This window comes from Chelonus insularis, unplaced genomic scaffold (genome assembly GCF_013357705.1).
Source record: "Chelonus insularis isolate UGA/USDA-ARS -01 unplaced genomic scaffold, ASM1335770v1 contig_25_pilon, whole genome shotgun sequence".
Classification (NCBI taxonomy): Eukaryota; Metazoa; Arthropoda; class Insecta; order Hymenoptera; family Braconidae; genus Chelonus; species Chelonus insularis.
In genome coordinates this window covers 1,495,485-1,519,866 of record NW_023276451.1, presented here as the reverse complement: position 1 = coordinate 1,519,866, position 24,382 = coordinate 1,495,485, and the positions used below count along the sequence as shown (strand labels likewise).

The following is a 24,382-nucleotide window of genomic DNA, read 5'->3' as shown; positions in this document are numbered from 1 at the left end:
TTGATCCACTAAATAGATTATTAATATTTTAGTTTGCTAAATTATTTACAATAAAATGTATTTATATTGAAAATAAAATATTCGATAATTGGTGAATTGATTTAATAAACGGGTTTCAAAAGATCTTGAAAAATCGATCATTTATCTAATAAACATTTAATACCAATAAAATTTGATAATTTATCAGCCATTAGAGACATATAACATGTAAATAAATAATTTCCTTGACAGGTAGGATAATTATCGGATAAATAGAATAAAACAACACGTCGTAGAATGTTTGATATAGTGTATTGTATGCAGACAGAATAAAAACAAATTTGTTGAGCATTGCCTCGGCAGAGAAAAAATGAAAAAGGCAAGTACGCAGGATAAGCAGAAAAGGTTTAGAATATTAGGATAATAAGAGATATGTTGTAGTGTTGAGATATAATACGTGTGGTAAGAGACTTGAGCAGACAAACGTTTTTATTACAGAAAAATCAGAAGTGGAAACAAAATCTAGGACGAACGCATGCGTCCAAAAGTTGTCTGCTATGAAGCCGCGATGATAGTATGAGAGGGACGAGAGCAGAAGGGGTAGTGGGGTTGCGGCCTATGGCAAATGGTGGGGTGGAATTCAAGAAGGGTGGTAGTGTCAAGCGCCAGTCGCCCAACGAACGTGGATGTGTTGTTTTATGTCAGGCTATTGCCTTTACATCGTGTTTCTCCCTATGTGTGTTGACTATTCATATATTGTGAGGATTATCCTTACATTTTTTCTTTTCTACTTTCGCCTTCTAATCACTTGTCAAAATGATGACAATTTCATATCAGTGTCTAGTAAGGTTGTTTTTACGGGTATTTAACATTAAATGCAAGTGAATGTGTCGAATTGTTTTTAAAAGTTTGTGTACTTTTTTAAGATGATAAAAGTGACGAAAAAAGTGTAAAGATAACATAAAATATTTTCCAATTTTTGTGTACTTTTTTTAAGTGACTTTTAGTGTGTAGCGGATTTATTGCATCACTGTAATTTATTCAACGAAATGGTAATTTAATTTTGTTTTTGTTGTTTGTCTTAAGATTGGAGAAAATGAAATAATATGGTGGAGAATAAGTGACGATTAGCCAAAGTTATAATTCAGTATATATCTTGCGACAAATACTTTGAATGGTTTTTGCTTTTCAAGGAAGAAAGTCTGAGAATTACTTGGGTGTCTTGTAAGTTGAAGCAACAAAATGCTTGGTAACGGGCGCACATGAAGAAGTCGTGAAGAAGGAGTTTAAGTCCCTCAAGTGTTACACAAAATAAAAGAAGAACTTGCTGAAGTGAAGTTTCAAGTGATTCTCGAATTATATAAGATTAATTTTTCGTGATATCTTTTACGGCATTTATACACATAGAGAAATTCATCTCTCAATATTTCCATCATTTGGTATGCAAATGTTAGATCTGTTCAATTTTGCTGGAGCTAAAAAAATTTTACTCGAACAATGCCGAGTATTTCAATTAAAAAAATTTTATTCAAAATTTTATGCAAATAGACGTGACACTTTTTTTGAAAGTTTTTTCGTTTGAAAATTTTTTTTATCCTTACTCTCTTCAACTTATTTTGATGTTTTTTTTTTATCAACAATTTGAGAAGTAAATAGACACTCGTCACACTTGCAACGATAAAAATATTTTTGATATTTTTAGTGTTTCTCTTTGATTGAGCAAAAACTATATTTCATACAATTCATTTCCAATATTTATCTATGTTCTAAATTAAATAAAAATATTCAACATCTTTTCAATAATTCAACAAAAATATTCTAATTCTAAATATTATTGATAAAATATGTTTGCATAACCAATTTTTAATCACATCTCGATGGTGTAACTTTAGTTATACGAACTTATTAGAAGTGTTATTACGTATTGAATAGTTTTCTCTTCAGCTGTCGAGTTGAAATGAAAATAAACTGGAATTTCAGTTCAAAGTAATGAGAACATTGATGTAATACATTTCTACTTCAGTTAGATATGGTACGTCATTGAAATGTATAAAGTACTCAATACAAGTATTACTTTTTATATTGACGTTATATAGCCAGGTATATTTTTGTGATTTTACCGTATAATAAAAATATGTTTAATATTTTTATTTCATTTCTTTTTTTTCTATTAATCTCGTCTTAGCTTTGATTTTTGAAGAACTTTTCAACAAAATGAATCAAATTAACAATGATTGGCACGTGTGGTTACTCTTGTCAATTGGCTGGATACCAGTCAAATTAGAGGATTACGCTCAATTGTCTGTGTCAGAATGTGTAGAAAGCTGCGATTAGATACGTTCTATCTGTAACAAACGAATATTTGATACACTTATTTTTCCATTTATCTGTCTATTTCGTCTATAAACTCTTTTTTTAACCATTCAGTGGATTATTCTTTTACAGAAAAAGCGATAAATTTTTTTATTGTTCACGGAATTTGAATTATTTATCATAATTCAACAATATTAGTAGATAATTTAATTTATTTAACAAATAGATGGTCTTCACAAAATTTTTTACTAAAGCAATTTATAAAAATATAATTAATGTTAAAATTGAAAAAAATAGGTTTAATATTGATGAACAAAAAATAATCAATGACTGTTTTTTAATTGGAATGAATCACTAAAAAAGAAACATTTATTATTATTTTCGTAATGATTGAAATAATTAAAAAAGAATGAGCTTTTATAAATTTTAATTAACTAATTAAAAAATTAATTGACCTTATAATTGGTATACATGACTTGAGAAAGATAATTTATAAAAATGATGAGAGCAATGACCACTTGATGTACTTAGACTTGTTAGCTTGTAAGATGTGTGAAATATATAGAAGAATAGAAACCTTAAAATATGATGAGAATTTAAAGTGATATACCAATAGTCGTGTCGTTATGTTATTTGACGTCGTGTTAAATTAAATTGATGTAACACTGGGACAAGTTACTGGATATACTGTTTGACAGTGCAATGTTAATTCATGTTGACTTTGTTTTCATAAACAAATCTAATATATTTACCATTCAGATCGCTTAGGGAGAAACTCTAATAGATAAATGTATACCTTTGCACTGCATTTATAGATTTTAGAGCATTAAAGCTCACTGATGGGTAGTTTACTCTGTTTTGATGTAGGTTACTCGGTTTCAATATGATTTTCGAAAGTTCAATAGCATGAGCTATTGTCTGTATGATTTTTTTTTATTCTGTGAAACCGATTTTTCAGATATTGAAACTATAGAAGTATCTCTCGATTTGGTTGATGTAGTTGTCAGTGGTAAAAAGATAAACAATTTTTTCTTGTGAACATAGGAAAAAAGAGCATTCACTAGTATCACTCATGTAAAAAATAATGTAATTGACGTATATGAAAATGACTCGAATAGATCGAAGAGAAAAATTCATAAATTTCACTGGATTTTTATTGAAAAGTTTTTTAATTTCGTGTGCAGTATGGAAGTAGTTTTTTGATCCATTTATTGGCACATTTGAATCGTTATATATTGTCCATTTGTTTCAGTATAAGAGAAAAGAAATCAAATAAACAAAAAAGAACATTATTTTCCGCTGAACAATATTAAATTTTTCAAAAAATCGATAGAATTTTTATGAAATTTTGTAAATTAAAACTCGAATGAAAATATCAATGTGAATTTGACTCTTGTATGAAAATAAATTTCAAGAATTTTGATTAAAAATTATTAGATTATATTTAAAAATCGATTAAATGGAATGTTTGATATATTCGGCTATTTATTTTATTCACATCATCCTGTGAATGTCATTGACCAGACAGTAGATTGGTTGAGAGGAAATGAAGTGTCATCGCGAAAAGCTCTTTTGAACCACTTTGACGTCTTTCTTTCGATCGTTTACCAAATGGATTTTACAGTTTGAAAAGTACCTCGTCCGCAAGATTCGCAACTCAATCCTTTACATTCAAGTGTGCAACCATCGCTTTTCAGCTCTGGTGCACATGGTATGGCGCCTACATAGATTCACTAGATCCCTATGTAAAGAGTGAGAAGTTGGAATGAAGAGAGGAGAAGGAGAAGATTGAATAGGATGACATTACGATCAGAGACAAGACGCGTCAGGAACATTTCTATTGTTAAAGTGGTGTGCGATTCATGTTGGTGAGAAAACGAACGAGAACGATGACATGTTCCCGTCGAGTTGTCACTCGGCCTCTCGAATCAGGAGGAGGATCGGACGGCGGAAAGTTGGTAAATTAGCCGGATGCACAGCGGACGTTTGACTGGCGCACGTCCGTGTTTCCGGTTCCAAACAATTCCCTCGAGCATGACGCTATATTATCTGTATGGAATGTATTTGTACTAATTCTGACATTCAATGTCGCTAGATAAATGTGACCGACTACTTAATTCTACACTGATGTACCTCTTTTCAATTTTACTTACCAACCAATATATACGTGAGATTCAATGAATAAGACAATTCTATTCAACTCGATGCTTTGTTATCTCAACTGCGTCGTTGCCAACCACAACTACCGATTGTTTCATTTATCACCTTCTATTTGTGTTGTATAGAAATTTATTTTGTTACTACAAATTATCAACTAAAAGGATTTGATTACTTTAGAACAATGATATTGATTTATTATTGACTGTAAATATTCATTTAAATTTGTTTCATTTTATTCAATAAATTATCTATTGTCAATTCAGTAATAAATTTGTATTAACATTGCAATTTATAATAAAGCTAAAAAATTTCAAAATGGTGGTTAGATAATTATTAAATGATTAAATTCGTATTAAATAAAGTGTTGGTAAAATTCATTTCTAAAGAAAATTTGCATAATAATGCGAAATTATTTTAAAGTGGAACCAGACATTTGTTTTGTAATTTTTCTCATTTATAAAGAATTATGATTCTGTTTCTTTCTCTCAAAGGGGTTGTTCATGATGTGTATGTTCTATTCGAAACACCGTTATTATGTCGGTATAATTTTTTTCAGATTAATACAAGTTGGAGAAAAAAATGGCAATATTTCTTCGTAGGATCGTATAATAGTGGTTGATTATTTCTTGTTAGTGTTATGATAGATAATGTTATCATTCTTTCCGAGAGGTTAACCAATGGAGAACATTTAAAGAACAAGACAAAAAGTCACTAGATCATACTATATTTTTTTCGTCGCTGCAACCATAAATAAGCGTCTGAAAATGAGTATCTCGTGTTACTAGACGAGCAGAAAGATGATAAATCAAATAATGTATTTTTTTTTTTTATATATTTTTTTTTCGTTTCTTCTAGTAGATTGGCCTAACTATTTTCCTCGTATTTCGTACACTTGGCGATAATATTCTGCGACAATAAATGCGGATTTGAGCACAGCTATGAGACTCGGAACGATGAAACGGAAATGATGAGGAATAAATCTCACAGTGGCATTCTGGTGACCGTCGTTCTACTTTGATTTTCTTTTTTTTACTTTTTTATTTCCAATCATAATGGATTTTCTTTTTTATAACACAGATTACTTGGATATTGTTAAAAATATCATACGGAATATTAAATTTTAAGAGTAAAAAAAATATTCATCGTTTAAATAATAATGATTGTTTTTCTAAAGTATGTAATAAAAGTAACATTCTGTGCTTGAAACTAAATTTTATTTCACTTGGATAAGTCATCGAAGAATTCAATAATCGAAATATCTTTTTAAGAATACATAAAAACATGTAAAATGACTATTTATTTTTTTTCCACATTAGGTGAAAACATTTTTCCAATTTCGCACTCTCAGCTCTCCCTAAAGTCTCGTGTCTGTGAAATTTGCTCTTTCGAAAGTGCTGGCGTCATACTGATTGCATTACCAATCGTTTTCTCGTCTACTGGATATGATATGAACAACGATTGCAGCAGATTTTCGATATGAAATCTAGAAAAACAAATAGAATAAACGTATGTGTGTGCTTGTAAATGTTTCTTTTTGATTACAAGTTAAGAAGGTTTAATAGAAGCTTCACGAATGAATATGGAAAGTTACAGGAATAAAAAGTTAAGCTTGAATTCTGTTTATATAAAATTTATAGACTTGTAGATGTGTACGTGGTATTTGGAGGGAGGGAGGGTTAAAAAACTATGTAAAGTTGCGTTAAATTTTATAAATTCTTCTAAATATTTCATTCTCTTTCGTGTTATAATCGTGAAAGAAATGGAAGATTTTTTTCGTATACTTTTAATCTTCTTTTTCTCTTTAGATATTAAAAGTGAACATTTTTTTCTGGAATGAATGTTTAAATAAAAATAAATTCAAACTCTGAAATTACCAAAGTAAAGGCAAAGATTCGAAACATTAATTGTGTATAAGTGTTGGGTGGCGGTAATTCACGGGGGTTTAATTTTATGACGAGGATAGGGAGTAAAGAGAGATAGTCTGACAGTACAGAAAGTTACTGTTGAGGCTTTACTTGCGCTCAACCCTCGTGATTTCTTAATTCTATTGTATGCCCCCGGTGGGAATCGAATTTCTTGAGTAAATCATGGGACTTTGAAATACGTTCTTCTTCTTCTTCTTCTGCTCTAATCTTCTACGTTACCTAGACTCATTGTCAAATATTGCTTAATTCAATCTATTTTTTATAACCAACTACAGTACACAAGACGATTCGAGAAGCATTTCTATTCGTTTTTTAATTCATTTTTCTATTTATTTTTCATTAGAGAATTTTTTTTCTCTTCGAAAAAATAGCTCATCAATTAAATTTATTTAATACTAAAGTTCGATGTTTTTGATGAAAAAAATTTTCTTTCGTTCTTAGTAAAAATATATATCCCATATAAATTGAGAACAATAAACTACTGAATCAGGAAAAATAGTATTTTTTACATAATTAAAAAAAAGTAGGAAAAAAAATTGTATAGTTACTATTTAGTTAGTAAATAAAAAGGATTTTTTCAAAAAGAATTTTAAGTTTTGAATGTAAAATTTTTAGAATTTTTTATTTTAAATATTTTTATAACAAAGTACACAATCTAATTTTTTTACTATCTCTTTATTCATAATCTTATTTCAAATTTTTTAGTTTTTTTTAAATCTATTAACCCTTAATAATAAAAAATTGATTACTTCTTTTATACGAAAATTTATATAAAATAAAATATTAGGTCAAAGTTATAGTATCAGAAGGAAAAATAGTTCTGGGCTTAGTTTGTGCCCTAATGACGAACTTCCCATTAATTGAAATCCGTAATTTTGTCACCTTCTAGTTTTTTTGTATACATAAAATTACTATTGCTATAAATAATATACAATTATTTAATCACATAAAGTTCTTTATAAAAATATTTTATTGATATTTATCGAATATAATCATAGTAATAATAATCGTCCGGAGTCGATATCTTCAATAGTTCTCGAGATATCGAAATCGAAAAAAAAACTTACATATGCACGCACGTACATACATACATCCGTGTGTTAAGTCTTCTGATTAGCTTTCAAATGTCTCAAAACGTAAAGATATAATAAAATTACAAATGTCAAAAATTGACTCCATTAAAATAACTTCCTAATGGAAAATTAAAAAATTGCTATTCATCTATAAAAAAAACCTTGCAGAAATATTCAAACATTTATTTATATTTGTTATCTTCAATAGCAAAGAAAAATTGGCCAAGTGCTAATTTATTTCTTTTATTAATAAAAGCTTTGATTTGTTCTTTGTCGAAAAAAAGAATGAAACTTTATTTCAGTTATTTAATAAAATTAGTAACGATCAATAGATCCGTGTTGTTGAATAAAAGTTGAAAGTTCACACTTTATATCCAATTAAAGACGTCTTTTTGGGTGTGTTATAGTCAAAGGTAGAATCGTGAAATATTCGCAAATCAATTACCAATGGAAGTTTTAGTGGCTCTCGACGGAATTGGTGGGTCTCGAGAATACAGATAAAGCGCTTGTATAGCTCGCAACTCGACGTCTGGAGAGTTGGTTCAGAGAGTTTATCGATTTTAATCCGATATAGAAAGGGAGAGAAGCTAGGTAAATAACTTCAATGCGCGTCACTCACACGTAGGCTCATAAACCACATCAATTCATGTATATATACGTAAATACAACTGTTGGAGATAGAATGTACTCTTGTTGATGGATCTCTATGTACTTACTTTAAATGTAGAAGAATTGAAGATACCAAATCTAGTTTTACATAAAAAGTAATGCAGATTTTATTTATATAAAATGAATAAAAGATAAGACTAATATTCAATATTGACAGGACTTTTGGCAGTGATTCATTCGTTATCATATTTAATATAAAAATTAAAAAAAGTAACAAGTATAAAATAAGGTAAAATTTTTCTTTTTCTTTTATTTTTAAATTATATGAAAAAAATTTTTATTACATTTTAATGTGCATTTTAATATAATTTTTGCAACAATGCTTCAAAGAAGGAAATTAATATTTTATCGGTTTGAGCGAAGCTTTAGTTTCCAAAGAAATGAAATTTTTTTTAAAATTGTTTTCTGTTAAAGATATTTATTACATTCAATTCATGAAAAAAAGTAATATTAATTTAGTGAGTATGTATTGAGGTGAATATCTAATAGGTTTGAATATTAGATAAAATTTATCACATGTTATAGATAATACAAAATAGTATTATAATTTTGCGTGATGTACTTAATGAATAATCGTGGGCTTAATGATAATAAATAAATCAAATGAAGCATCGATCGTTGTCTAAATAACGAGTACGTGCTTGGTGAAATTGAACTTTGGATAAATACAATTCCATCTACTTCAGTGTTTACACTCATTTAGACTATACCTGCATTCATCAATTACTGAATGCAAAATTGCGATCAATTTAAATTTTAATTATGATTACGTTTATTATCGATATTGATATCTACACTTTTTACTAAAATATTATTTATTCAATTCTCTTTTTCCTTTTTACATTCATTTATTTCAAGTATCAAGAAATAGTAATAATAAAAAATGAATAGGAAATGTTCAAATCGTTTGAAAAAAAAATATTGCTCATATTCTAGTATTTTATAAAAATATTACATATATGGGCAATAAATAAAATTTGTTATGTTAAGGAAGTATGTCATTCGATCTAAAGAACACGTTTATGTGTATAGACAAGAGAAATTGCTTTTATTCTGAACTGATCCATAAAAATTGCTGGACATCAATAAATATTTTCATTTTCTGATCCGTTATGTTTACTACCAAAGTTATATTACACCATTTTCGTCTCTATAAATCGATTTCCCATTATTCAATAACAGTTTATGCAACTAATGAATTGTTTTTACTACTCAATATTTTTTTCTTTTTTGGCTCCAAAATTTTCCATTCAATTAATTATATGCACACCAAAAAGAATGCCAGAAAAAAAACTTATAAGTTTTAATGATAAAATAAAAATAGCAAATTTAATATCGATATTTTAGGATTGGTAAATTTCTGTTTTTGACAGAATAAGTTCAAAGTTCATCGGCCTGAAAGCATATCATTTTATTTCAACTTGTTATATCTATATTCTTATTTGGAAGAAAATGACATTTAATATTGAAAATTTAATAAAATATCAATTTTGTATTTTATTTTAATCTTTCAAGAACATTTGATAGAAATAATAGACTATTGATAAGAATAGAATGTATCTATTTAAAAAACAAAAACAAAAAAATAGAATAGAATAGATTTGAACAATCTCTAGAGGGAGAATGGAAATTTTGTAGTTTGTAAAAATGTTTTGATATTTCTACATATCTAGTCGTACATTTTTCCCTCGTTTTTCGGAAGGTTCGTAATGGTTAGATCGCACGAAAAAAGACATCTGCCATTTCATCCATGCTAGTTTAACTGTCGTGTGCAGTTGTGCATAATTAAATAGCGAACGTTAAAATAACCGGTATCATGCTTGGTTGCATTATAAATTTTGTTTATTTTTACCCCAACTGATAAAATTATATCTCTTGTTTCTTTTTTTTTCTAAATAGTAATTTTAATGAATAAACATCATCTTCACAATGTAGCCAGTACTCCACCATCAAGTTTTATATTTATAACAAAACAAAGTACATGTCATGACAATGACCAAGTATATCATGTGTATAAAATTTTGTTAGACTTGTCACGCATGTGTTAGTATTCATTACACGGGTTAAACAAAAATAATAAGTTGAAAATATTTCCTTCAGCATTTCCACAATATAACAATATCATCCGGCGGAAGCAGAAATTGATTGAAATTCGTTTCCCTTTTTCTAACATATCGTGTGCGTCACGTGTGAAATTCAGGTGTATGAAAAGAAATGATTGTGGCATGCCAGGTGGTTTATAATCGAACCAGATGCGTGACTCCCGTGCACTGAGCTGATAAAAAAGTATATAGAGGTCGTAAGGATATGGGACGGAGAAATAGAGAGAGCTTTTTCTAAATTACTATTTTTCGCAAACATTTTATCCAGCTACATTTCCATTCCTTTTACTCTGATTCCGAACGTGTAAGATTATTGACATTATACTGAAAAACCGATTACATCTTTGAGTGAGATTTATATTTACCTACTCGTATGTAATGCAAAATCGATTGGACGAAGAAAATTTTGCCACAAATAGCCTCTGTTGGATATTAGAAAAAAAATAAAAAATAAACAAAAGTTGCATGATATTGCTGAAAAATAATACACCTTTTAATTTACTTCCAGGCCAATGTTTATTTAGATTATTTGCCAGAGACATACCATAGATACATTAAGTGATACGTACTTCCATGCACTATATATAAATGTCGATTAAAATATAGATTAAATAATGGTTTTTCATTTATCAGCGGTTTTAAATTGTAGCATTGTTTTTGTTACATATTCGCGGGAATTAAAAATAGAGACTTTTTTAATCTAAAAGCAAATCGAGAACACGAAACTGTAGGGAAATAAAGAAGACATTAGGGTCAACTAACTAGTGGGTAAATTGTTAAGTCTGGTGAACAAACATGAATAAATAAATAATTTAAAGCTATTTGCTATAGCCGCATGCAATATTTTTGCTGCAAGTATTCTCCTCCAACAATAAAACAAAAACCCATTATTGACACAATAAATTTTTTGTAAGTCCTTTTATTGGAGAAATGTCGAATATTGATGAAGTTGAAGTAAGTGAGTAGTGAATAAACGAGAAAAATAGTCAATTATCTTTTTCTTTGGTGTATGTTGGTACTTACGTACATGTAAACTGAAATATGGGGTTGGCCACAAATGATATGGTTGCTTTAGCTTAAGCTGTGTGGCCTCGGCTCTTGCTAGTAAAGTATTATAGTTGTCCCTTGCGCAATCAAGGTAGATAGGGAAGCCGCCATTTAAGCGTTTAATGGCATGCTGCCGCAGATCCTGGCTTCAGCTTTAGTTTGAGTAACAACGCCAATGTCCATGCTAACCATTGTTTCTCATAACGAAAACCTCTCTCTCAGATCTCAAATCCTTCCCACTGCTCCATTTCGTGGCTCCACTCCTTGTCACTTCATGCCCGAGCTCTTTTCTTTATTACCTTTCTTCATCACTGTACATATATTTCTACACACTGTTACGTCTCAGTAACAGAATAGTCTCTTTTTCGAGTCAAGACCCAATCGTCCTCTACTCACCATGGGTGCGGAGACCACGCAGAATATACTTTAGATGGAGAATTAAAGAAATAGGAAAGGTTCTTAGTGCTTTACAAACCACGCTGGTGCATTTAGTTTTCTCAAAGAAAGATAGAGATTTGTTCTTATGATAGTCAATTCTTTATTTAATTTCTGTCATCTTTTTACTCACTAAATTGTTTTACAGCTTGGCTAAACAGGTAGCTAGGTAGCAGAAGGTTGTATACGCGTGAAAGGCTGCAGTTGCTTGGTTTGGTTGACGCTTCGATTCTCGGCTCTCGGCGTTGGTGCGGCGTCTTTCGGCGTAGTTGAGATGATTTTATGGCTGTCTTGGTGAAAGGTTGTCGTTGGCTCGTTGGAAATCTTCGTTGAAGCCTTCTAGTTGACTGATCTTCCTTCTTCTTACACTCCCGATTTTTATTTTAATAATTTTTGTTAGGAGATAAATAAAATTAAAATAAAAGAATTTAAATATGCAATTTGTTAGAGAGAGAATCCACGTAGGATTATTTAATCTCAGATGAGTATATTTCAAGCCCAAAAATTTATCTTTGAATTTTAGAGTTGAATCAAGAATTAATTTAAAAGTATTCTGAGTTTGAAAAATTTTATCAAGCTGAGTTCGGATTTGCACCGTGCCCAGTAAAAATTTGGAAGAGAGTGTCTCTTGCGTCCAAGTCCGCGCTTTTTAAGGTGCTTTCCGCGCATCCTTTGGAAGCTTCTAGATTGGCGTTTTCCAATCCAAAGTTTTAATTAATTTAATTATTTAGGCCTAGCCCTAATTTCCTCCAATCATCTACGCAAATTTTTCCCTTCTCCTTTTGGTCAGTGTCCGGCGCATCTTTTGGCTCTAGCGCTTCCCCACGCAGGATTCACCTGTGCTTACTTAGCATGCGCCTCGAAGCTCTATGTCCCCCACATGGTTTTTACCTGAGCTGTCATTGCGTAGACCCTTTCCCTTGCGCTTCTATTTTTTATTATTGATTTTTGTAGGTTTTCTTTACCTGCTTACCTTTCTTCTTCTCTGTGTTCCTGATACTTCTATTCCTTTGCTTCCACCGTTTTCTTGTTAAAGTTTTTATTAATATAAAAAAAATACAAATCCAGTTTATAACATAACTCCCCACTTTAGGATGAAGCGTTAGTATCCCAATGGTTACTACGCGAATCCAAATTAAATTTTCCCCTGTTTTTATCTTCGCTCAACTTTCTGCTACCTTTACAACTTTATATAAAACTTATGCTTACAACATTGGTTCTATTGGTTAATTGCAGCTATTAGTATTATTCTATTGAGGTAGTGTTTTTATTGAGGATGTTTTATTCGAGGTAGTGTCAGTGTTGTTTATGTAAAAAAAAAGGTTTATTTGTTTATCGTATTTTTTGTATTTTTTTTTGTATATTTTTTTGCACACAACATCAATATTTGATCCGATTACATACATATTACTACCATTATTAATAGATTATAATATTCCCTTAAAAATCAGGTATCGCAAACACATAAATATGATGAATAACACACATGATTCATAAGTGCGATGGATAACACACAAGATTCATACAAATACATAAGTATCGTTCAGTGTTGCATCGATCTTCAGGTAAGAAATTCCATTAGGTATTTCCTCCCTCTGAGTCTACGCACGAACCTTCGGTGAAACCACATGTAGTACCTGACCGTAATCTTATTTTATTATTATCCAAGTCGACCTCAGCATAATAATCATGTATGTGTACTTCTAAAGATCCTTCAACTACTACTTCTTCCCAATTTCCATATGGGTCATTGTAATGTGATCCTTCACAGTTTCCATTAGTCGATAATTTCCCTGCGAATGTCATACCAAGATTTGTTGTGTCATTCGCTCGTATTCCATATACTCGCTGTTCTATTCCAACTCTAACAAATTTCGTATTGTGCATCTCTCTACATTCGTGGTGGAGTTTATCATGGGTGAATATGATGGTCATTCTCCTACATCCAATAATGAAAGAGTTGTCACGTTCATATTTCTTGATGCACAATCATATCCTAACATGGCTCCTGCAGGTTGTGCCAGCATGAGCATGATTATACTCGCAACCCAAATTCGAATAGTCTTGAAGCTCCCTCGCTTTCCTCTTTTCTCTGTCTCTTTCTTTTCTATTACTTCTCTCTCTCCTGCTCCCTGTAACCTTGGAGTGTATCGTAGTTCCTCATAGTCACTAGTTTTTTTTTGTCTTACACTATGACTATATTTTAATTCATGCAACTCTGTAAAACTCTTCTTTATCACATCTTCTGCTGATCTTGCAATTCTCTTCCTAGGTAATAATGGTCTCATATCTTCATATATTCCTTCTCCCTTATCATTACCCCCTAGATTTTCTTCTAACTTGATTTGTACTAACACTCTTTCTCTCAGAATTCTGTTCTTTACTCGATAAGCTATATTCAATGCACACTTGCCCCCTATATTCTTTACTGTATGATGAGCACACTTCTCGTCTGCTAAAGGCAAATCTGAAGTCATGCGTAAATTAATTACTTCTCTTCTTGTATAATGTACCACTATCTCTTCAACTTCGGCTCCCATCACATAAATGTCTCCAACTTTTTTTTTAATATATCTGCTAATTTTTCTAAACTCTGATTCCAAGCATACCCCTTTTGTGTCCATTTAATTCCTAGCAGTGCTTCCTTTATCGTGCAATTATCTCTCTTCTCAGGGCTCATCTTAAAGAAATCATAAGGTGGATCCACTATCCAAGTTTCTATCATTGGCTCATCTACCCCTACTATAGCTATCTCTTTAGGTATCAATTGTCCGTTTTCATCATAGAAACCCGTTATCCGTACCACCACTTTTATCCCTTCTAGACTTGGATCCATCTCGTCACCAGTCAAAAAAAAAAAATATGACAAGAATAATTTTCTCCTACTCGCTGTCGCCACTATCAATATTTGATAGTATAAGTCTATTAGGATGCACTACTCTTGCTTTATTTTCAACTTTAATACATACTTTACCATCTGGCATTATTTCTATTACTTTATATGGTCCTTCATATTGATTCTCTAACTTCCCTGATTTCTTACCTACTGCTAGACACACATAATCTCCTACTGTGAATCTTACTTCATTAACCCTTTTGTCATAATATTTCTTTGATTTTAGCATGAATCAGGTTTCCTCTTGCTTGTTGCTGTAAATCATATATTTTCGTCTTTAAGTCTACCAAATCTTCATAAGTCATTACATCATCATCTTCTTCTACCCTGCTCGATGGCAGTCTTGCTGGTCGTCCAAAAACTACTTGGAAAGGTTGATATCGTGTCCCTTCATGTACACTTGTATTGTAAGAAAAAGTGGCCAGCTCTAACCACTCATCCCAGTCTTCTATTTCCCTATTAGTATATTGCTTCAGATACTCTATTAATGAGTGATGTGATCGCTCTAATGATCCATTTGATTGTGGATGAAATGCAGTTGTCCTGACTTGTTCTATTTTAAATATTTTTGCTAACCTCTTCATTAATTTACTAGTCAGATTCGCTCCTTGATCGGTGAGAATTGTCTTAGGAGCTCCATATACACATATTACTCTTTTTACCAATCCTCTTGCTATCTCTTCTGAGGTTGTTTTGCACAATGGTATGGCTATGGTGAGTTTTGTTAACAAATCTTGTACTGTCAGGATATGTGTATGTCCCTCTTCTGTCTTTGGTAATGGTCCCACTATGTCTAATGCAACTTTATCAAATGCTGCATCTGGTGTATCAGTAATCTGCATAGGTTGTTTTGTTTTCACTCTTTTTAATTTTTTTATTTGACAAGACACACAACTCTTTATGTAATCTTGTACATCCCTCTTCATATCTTCCCAATAATGTCTAAGTCTGATCCTTCGATAAGTTTTTGAGACCCCTTTATGACCCCCTACTGGTGTTGCATGAGCCTCTTCTAAAACAGCTGTACGCTCATTCCATGGGACATACCTGACCTTTCCCAAACAAACCACTACTACTGTATTGACTTCTTCTACACTATCTTCAATATATCTAAACATTTTTTTCCATGTCACTCCGTTTATTGTTTTACTGAAAGCTATAGCTATTGCTTTTAATTTAAGTTTTTTCAATAATTCTCGAAAAGGATCCTTCATCCATCTAAAATCTTCTTGATAGTTTCTTCCTATTATTATCGCAATATGTGTTTTCTTGCCTATCTTCGTTGTTTTTATTGTTTTCTTTTCAAGATGCTTAAACCTTGGTAATAAGGATCTTTCTTTCAATCTCTTTGACCCTTCATCTTGTGGATTTCCTTCTTCGTCTAGGAAATACAAATAATTTACTCTACACATGTAAATCTGATCTCTGGTTTCTATGACGTATCTCCCTTTTCCTGATCTCATTGGTTTATCATCAATTTTTTCTTCTTGCTCTTCTTCACTCTCAATATTTTCATTGTAAATTTCTTCTTCTTCACTGAAATCCCCCATCTCTGAATCTTATGTGTCAGCGTCTATACTGATTTCTTCCCAGACACCTGACCTGCACCAGCCCTGTGGTGTTTCCTCTCTTTCCTTGCCACTGGCATGCTCCTCACTTTTCCTGAGCTCCTCATCTACTTCTTCGCTGTCTGACCTTTTTCCTTCATTTTCGCTCTTACTACTTTCTTCAGTTTCTCCTAAATCTTCATCCTCACTGGATCTTTCTCCATCTGAATCTTCTTCTAATTCCTCTATCAACTCTTCTTCTGAACTCGAGCTGAGTTCTATGATCTTCCTCGGTCTCCCTCTTTTTCGAGGAATTTGTGCAACTTTTTCCTTGACAAATGATTTTTTTGCTGCAATCTTACTGGCAACCAACCCTTTTGTGCTTTTCCTGCGACCTCTTCCACTCTTCTCTTCCCTCTCCAATGCCTGTTGCGTCTTCCTTTTCTGGAACCGCGTTGCATATCTTGGTACTTTCTCTGATTCTTCAGAGCTATGAGCTTTAGATTTATTCTTCGGGTCTGGATTAGCACTGGGAGGCTGTGTCCCTTCATCACGACTGGCGATTTTTCTCTTCTGAGAAACCTTTCGTCTTCCTCCTAATTCCATATCCTCAGTTGGTTGAGTCTTGTTAACTTGATCTGTAGATTTTGATTTTAATTCTGCTGCAGCTTTAGATCTCGTTAACATCATAACCTGCTTAGCCTGGTTACTATCAACTTCCATATCGGTTTGAGGTGGATTCCTAGAAAGTGCATCTGCGTTGATATTTGTCTTGCCAGCTTTATAGACTACAGTAAATTCATATTCTTCAAGTTTTAGTCGCCATCGCGTTAATCGCGAAGTTGGATCCTTGGCAGTCTGCATCCACACCAAGGGTTTGTGATCTGTGACTAGTGTAAATTTCTTACCATATAAATATGGTCTGAATTGTTGCACTGAATGCAAAATTGCTAGAGCTTCCTTCTCATAAGTACTATACCTTTTTTCATTTTCATTCAATATTCTGGACGTATATGCAACAGGACGGTCTTTCCCTAGAGGTCCTTGACTCAGTATACCTGCTATGGCATAGCCAGATGCATCTGTTGTTACTATGAATGGTATAGTCATGTCAGGATATTGTAACACTGGCTCCTTGCACAGCTCATCTCTTAACCTTTCAAATGCCTCTTGTTGTTCTTGCTTCCATTCAAACGGTAAATTTTTCTTTAACAAATTAGTTAGTGGCTTAGCTATATCAGAAAACTTATGAATAAATCTCCTGTAATAGCCAGCTAGTCCTAAAAATTGCCTGATGTTTTTAATGTTCTTTGGCACAGGAAAATTTTTCACCGCTATTATTTTATTTGGATCTGGTCGTACCCCTTTCGCACTGATAATGTGTCCCAGATATGCAACCTCTCTCCTCAATAACTCACATTTTTCTGGTTGCAATTTTAAATTTGCAGCTCTCAACCTACTCATTAGTCTATCGAGCTTTATCATATGTTCCTCTAAACTTTCTGCAAAAACAATTATGTCATCTACATACACAATTGCTACTATACCAATCAGTCCACTTAAAACACTGTGCATCAATCGTTGAAACGTTGCTGTTGCTGTTTTTAATTCAAAAGGCATTCTTTTAAATTCAAAATGTCCTAAAGCCGTAGAAAATGCAGTTTTGTGCCTATCCTTCTCATGTACTTTAATTTGATGAAAACCTGCTGCTAAATCAAAAATTGAAAAATACTGTGCCTTTCCTACTTGGTCTAAAATATCACATATTTGTGGGATTGGGAAGGCGTCTCCCACTGTTTTTTCATTCAATGCTCTAAAGTCTAAGACCATGCGCCAACGCTTATTCCCCTGTGCATCAGGCTTCTTAGGTACTATCCATAAAGGAGTGTTATACGGTGAATGAGATGGTTGTACAATGTCATTCTTCAAAAGGTCATCTACCTGTCTATTTATTTCATCCTTCAACAGTGGAGGATAACGGTACTGCTTCGTGTTGATAGGTATATCATCTGTGTCGTTGGAATTTTATGTTCCAAAACATCAGTACACCCTATTTTATCCCCAGGTAGATAATATCTGTCAGAATGTCTCTCCAAATGTTCCCTGATACTGTCTATTTCCTCCTCATTCAAATCCTTCAACTGCATCAGCTCTAGAATCTTTTCAACTCTTTCCTCTTGCTGTACACTAATTATTGCTACATTTGCATTCATTTCTTCTTCATCATCCTCTCTTCTGTACTGTGAGATTTCTTCTAGCTCGATGGCTGGTACCGCCACCTCTACATCCTGATCTCTCGTATTGTAGATATACATGTACCCCTTTCCTTCTCGATTTGTGACTACTGCTTCTCCTAAATAAACCCCTGGCTTGACCTCTAGCTTCTTAACATATCCAATTTTAACTTCCGGGTTTGTCACTCGAACATAAAACCCATGCTGTATTCTTGCTGGTATTATCATTGTTTCTTCACGCAGAAAAGGTAAATAACCACCATCCCACCTTAAACATGCCTTTGAGTACATAACATCAATGTTGTTTCTCCCTAAAAAGTCGGACCCTAAAATTCCATCTCTAGCTATTGGAAAATTGTCAGGTACCAACTGAAAATTTACTGAAAATCCCTCAAGGGTAGATATTATCTCTCCTATTGTATCTACCAAACTTGGCGTAATCCCTTTCAACTTTAAAATTTTTTCTTTATCGACATATACTTCGTCTCTAATTAAACTTCTTTTCATTAAATTAATCTCACAACCCGTGTCTATCATAATTTCCACCGGGCGAATAAATTCTTTTGCATCAATTATTATTGTCGGCGCTATATATTCACAGTTTAATTTAACTGTGGCCACAGAGTATATTCTTCTAGACAATCCTGGGCCGGTGTCTGACTCTCTTCCGATTCCTGAATATGCAAGACCGGGCGCGCAATTCGCCCCGTGTCCCGCGCTGCGCCATAATGCGGGAGGGGCTGGCCGTTTCCCTGATTTTGGGCGCCATTACCTCCTCCTCTATTAAAATTTTGAGTGCCTCCTTGGCCTCTATTAATATTCTGAGTACCCCCTGGGTCTCTATTATAATTTTGAGTGCCTCCCGGGCCTCTATTAAAACTCTGAGTACCCCCTGGGCCTCTATTTTCATTAGAATTTCCATATGGATTAAAATTATGAGGAGCTTGCTGCATCCTCCTGTCATCTATACTCTCATTAAAATTTCGATAATTACTTCGTCCTCACTTTTTACAATAATTTATTGTATGACCGGTCATTTTACAATTTTCACAATATAAATTCTGTCTTCCATAACTGTTTCCCTCTGTGGTCTTTCCGTTAATTAGTTTGCCTTGGGACGGGCCCTGTCCTCTATTTAAGCTATAACATTTCGACGCTTCATGTCCTTTCTTGTTACATAGCTGACAAACTATTGGATTCGATTGAATCATATTTACTCTATAATAATTTTTCCTGTACTCTCTTCTATCTCTATTATTATTCTCAGCTTGATTATGATCTCTTAAACTCTCTATGGCTCTCAACTCTTTCTCAGTAGCTATCGCGAAATCTATTGTCTCCGCTAAATTCTTGTCTCGCGGAACCCGCTGCTCATATGGCGATTTTAATCCTTTAATAAAACATTTAACAAATTCTCTTTCTAAACTCTCAGCTGTGGCTGCATTTATGGCTTGTCCTCCAGCGTTAACCCTATACATCTCCTTAATCTTGTTACTGAGATCTTTTACACGATTCGCATATGTCAAGACTCCTTCGTTGTCTCTTTGCACTACTCTTCCCAGCTCTCCTTGCAATTCAAATAGTGTTTTGGTTGGCATAAACATCTTCTTCAAAAATTTAATTAGATCCTCTACATTTTCAAAATCAGTTCCTTGAATACACCGCCGCGCTTCCCCTCTAAGTTTATTTCTTAGCACCTGCACTAGCCAACGTTCGTTTGCTGGTGGCACCATTCTTTTGGCCTCCTGACATCCTTCTATAAAATGACTAACATGCGTAGTATTTCCATCAAAGACTGGCACTGCTTCTAACGCGTATTTAATTGAAACAGCAAGTCCCTGGTCATTAACCGCCATTCTTGTTAGATTTCTATTTATTATCTCTTGTCCACCGTTATTTTCCTCTCTTAAATCCTCCCCTATCTGGCTTCTTTCACCTCCTTCTATGCTTTCTTGTTCGCTTTCTAACCTCTCTTGTTCCAACTCAGTCCCTTCGCGATCGGCCCGCGCAATTTCTTCAAACTCACGCTCTAAACTTCGCGGAATTAAACCTGATCTTGCTACTCCTGCTCCTTCACTATTTCTTGTTTCAACTGGAGTGCGAGGAATTCTGTCCGGCATTTGATCATATTTTAATAGGACTTTTAATGAAATTTTCTTTCTATGTAATGCGTTCCCAAAAAAAAATCTAAGTGTGAGTCTATCTCAAAAAAAAAAAATTTTACCCCTTAATATTCACTCGCGAATTATTTACTGTTAAATCTTATTTATTGTTAAAATATTTTATTCACTTATTTAATTCAAAAGGTAAAATAAAAGCTAGTATCAAATATTCAATAGTAATGATCTTTTAGTAATTTCATTATTAAATCACCTTATGCTATTATCTTTATTTCAAAAAAAATTATTAGTGAAAACACTCTCATTAAATTATTTATTAAGTAATTGGATAATAATAAAAAAAATTTTAGGATGAACTCATTTTTCCCTCAAAATTAATTTATTATTTTAAGTGAAATTAATTAAAAAAAAAACTACTGTTCTGAGTCACTTCTTTTTTATATATTTCTTTAATTTATTTCCTATTTTACGACTTGTCTCCCTCTTTCAAATATGTTTCCCTTTTTATTTTATTATGATTTTCAATTTAATTAAAAAAAATTTCTTTAAAAACGAATTTTTAATCAACCTGTTTGACTCACACTTTTTATTACGGTAATAAAAAAAATTTAGAGGCTCCTAATTTCTAAATTAATTTTGTGACTCAACTGTGACTCATCCCCGTGAAGTCCATGACGCAATTTTTCCTTTTAACTTAATGAATCTCGATTAATGATTTTTCTTTTCAAATTTCATCAAAACTGAGCAGTTTTACTTGCTTTTACTAATACTCTCAAAAAAAACTACTTTTATGACTGACCATTGCAGGTATTCTATTCTACTCGAAAAAACTTCTTTTTATCTTCCCTTTTTTTTTACAAGCGATTTGTCAAAGCTCTAACCAAAATTGCCATAACAATAATATACTCTAAAATGAGTCGTATGATACTCACTGCTACTACAATTTTTTCGTAATGATTTTCACAATTTTCCATGTTAACAAAATAATTTTGAATAAATTAATTTGTGTTCCACGCTTCTAACTGGCCAGGTTATCAACGTTAGAGTCACACAAAAAACTTTATCCAAAAAAAAGTTTTACTATTGAAAGAAATAAAAAAAAAAATGTAATTTCAGTATTGTTGCTTTTCCCTATTCTTAACATTAGTACAATTTAATAAAAAAAATTTTACTATTTACTCCTCAATACACTTCTTTATATTATTATTATTTTTTTTTTACATATATTCCTTATAACAAATACTATTTATTTTTTTTATTTTTACAACTTGATTCTACAATTTTAATTTTCAACTCGAAATCGTCTTTGTTGCAGTAATTTCTATAAAGGGAAGGTAAAATTGAATTTGCTATTTTGCTCATACTTTCAGTTAATCTCTCAGAGCTCCCTTTTTTGAAGAAAAAAAAAAATTTTAATGAATAAAAATAAAAATTTTACACTATATTTATGACAGCCTCTGTTTTGACGCGTTTATGTTTTGCATACGTCTAAAAATTATTATATAATTTTCAACAAAAATAGTCCTCAGTAGATCAGGTTTAATCTTTTTTTCTTTTTACGAATTTTTAATTTCTTTCTACGAAAAGTATTATAACGCAAATCGCGATTGGAAAGAGTTTGAACGGAAATGCACATAAGAAAGTTATTTACAAGTTTATTTCTTTAATCTCCATCAGGGCTTTTCTCTTTTAACATCCCACTTCTGACACCAAATTTTATTTGTGTTACGTCTCAGTAACAGAATAGTCTCTTTTTCGAGTCAAGACCCAATCGTCCTCTACTCACCATGGGTGCGGAGACCACGCAGAATATACTTTAGATGGAGAATTAAAGAAATAGGAAAGGTTCTTAGTGCTTTACAAACCACGCTGGTGCATTTAGTTTTCTCAAAGAAAGATAGAGATTTGTTCTTATGATAGTCAATTCTTTATTTAATTTCTGTCATCTTTTTACTCACTAAATTGTTTTACAGCTTGGCTAAACAGGTAGCTAGGTAGCAGAAGGTTGTATACGCGTGAAAGGCTGCAGTTGCTTGGTTTGGTTGACGCTTCGATTCTCGGCTCTCGGCGTTGGTGCGGCGTCTTTCGGCGTAGTTGAGATGATTTTATGGCTGTCTTGGTGAAAGGTTGTCGTTGGCTCGTTGGAAATCTTCGTTGAAGCCTTCTAGTTGACTGATCTTCCTTCTTCTTACACTCCCGATTTTTATTTTAATAATTTTTGTTAGGAGATAAATAAAATTAAAATAAAAGAATTTAAATATGCAATTTGTTAGAGAGAGAATCCACGTAGGATTATTTAATCTCAGATGAGTATATTTCAAGCCCAAAAATTTATCTTTGAATTTTAGAGTTGAATCAAGAATTAATTTAAAAGTATTCTGAGTTTGAAAAATTTTATCAAGCTGAGTTCGGATTTGCACCGTGCCCAGTAAAAATTTGGAAGAGAGTGTCTCTTGCGTCCAAGTCCGCGCTTTTTAAGGTGCTTTCCGCGCATCCTTTGGAAGCTTCTAGATTGGCGTTTTCCAATCCAAAGTTTTAATTAATTTAATTATTTAGGCCTAGCCCTAATTTCCTCCAATCATCTACGCAAATTTTTCCCTTCTCCTTTTGGTCAGTGTCCGGCGCATCTTTTGGCTCTAGCGCTTCCCCACGCAGGATTCACCTGTGCTTACTTAGCATGCGCCTCGAAGCTCTATGTCCCCCACATGGTTTTTACCTGAGCTGTCATTGCGTAGACCCTTTCCCTTGCGCTTCTATTTTTTATTATTGATTTTTGTAGGTTTTCTTTACCTGCTTACCTTTCTTCTTCTCTGTGTTCCTGATACTTCTATTCCTTTGCTTCCACCGTTTTCTTGTTAAAGTTTTTATTAATATAAAAAAAATACAAATCCAGTTTATAACACACACACTCCACTATCCCTTCCATCCGGTTAGGTAGTTCAATTTGATAGACTGAAAATTTTGTTAAATTTTACCTGAATTAACTTGGATTAAATCATTTGTCATTAGAATTTTAATTAAATAACAACGCAATAATGAGATGCTTGTTGCTTTTGAGTTTCATTTAGATACTTGTTAAACATTAAAATTAATTAGTAAGAAATGTATATTACAAAAATGTACAAAAAATTTTTATTATTATTTTAATATTGATCTTGAATATCACACTGCAAATCCAAGTGTGTTATTCTTGTAGACACATTTAATATGCTAAACCTCTTCAAGATTAAATACCGTCAACTATAGATTTTTCACACACTATGAAGTGTGTAAAAAAAGTCTACTAATCATGCATAGTTTGGTTATGGACATTTTAAATTACAGTACTGTCAGGAATATCCACAATTTGTTTGTATATACTTCAATTGGTATAATTATTTTATTTAATTCTACTTTTTATGTTAATCACAATATTATAGTATTTAATTTGAATAATTAACATAAAGTTGAATTAACTTTAATGCAGAGAGCATTAAAAATTGTTTCTTTAATTTCTATAACTTAGTTCTTTTGCAAATTTTTAAGTAATTATTCATTGAGATAAATTATTTTCAACTTAATCTTCTTAAAATAAAAGAGAGATTTTTATTTATTTTTTCTCAACTATTTCATCACTAATTTCAAACTCGCACCTTTTGTGGTATCAAATGAATTTATACTTTTTAAAATGAACTTTAGTGGGGTCATGCCACTAAATAAAATTCTGATTCTTTTAAATTGCCAACAATTTAGATAAAACTTACTTTAACAGTGAAAAAAAAAATCTCAAACGATCAATTATTTTTTGGAAACAATCTAATTGTTATTCTGATAGAAAATAATGAAAATTAATTGACAAATACATAATACAGTATTTAGTATAACATAATTATTCTCTGCAGT

General features: G+C 32.1%; 1 protein-coding gene across 1 annotated transcript in view; it reads left to right on the top strand.

Annotated features, from left to right (window-relative positions):
• The first annotated feature begins 662 nt into the window (after positions 1-662).
• The window catches only part of LOC118064886 (leucine-rich repeat-containing protein 24-like), a 52,555-nt gene continuing 28,835 nt past the window's right edge, over positions 663-24,382 (top strand). Inside the window, exon 1 of the mRNA XM_035079804.1 lies at positions 663-1,031. The gene's annotated coding sequence lies outside the window, so the exon portion shown is untranslated. The remainder of the gene's footprint in view (positions 1,032-24,382) is intronic.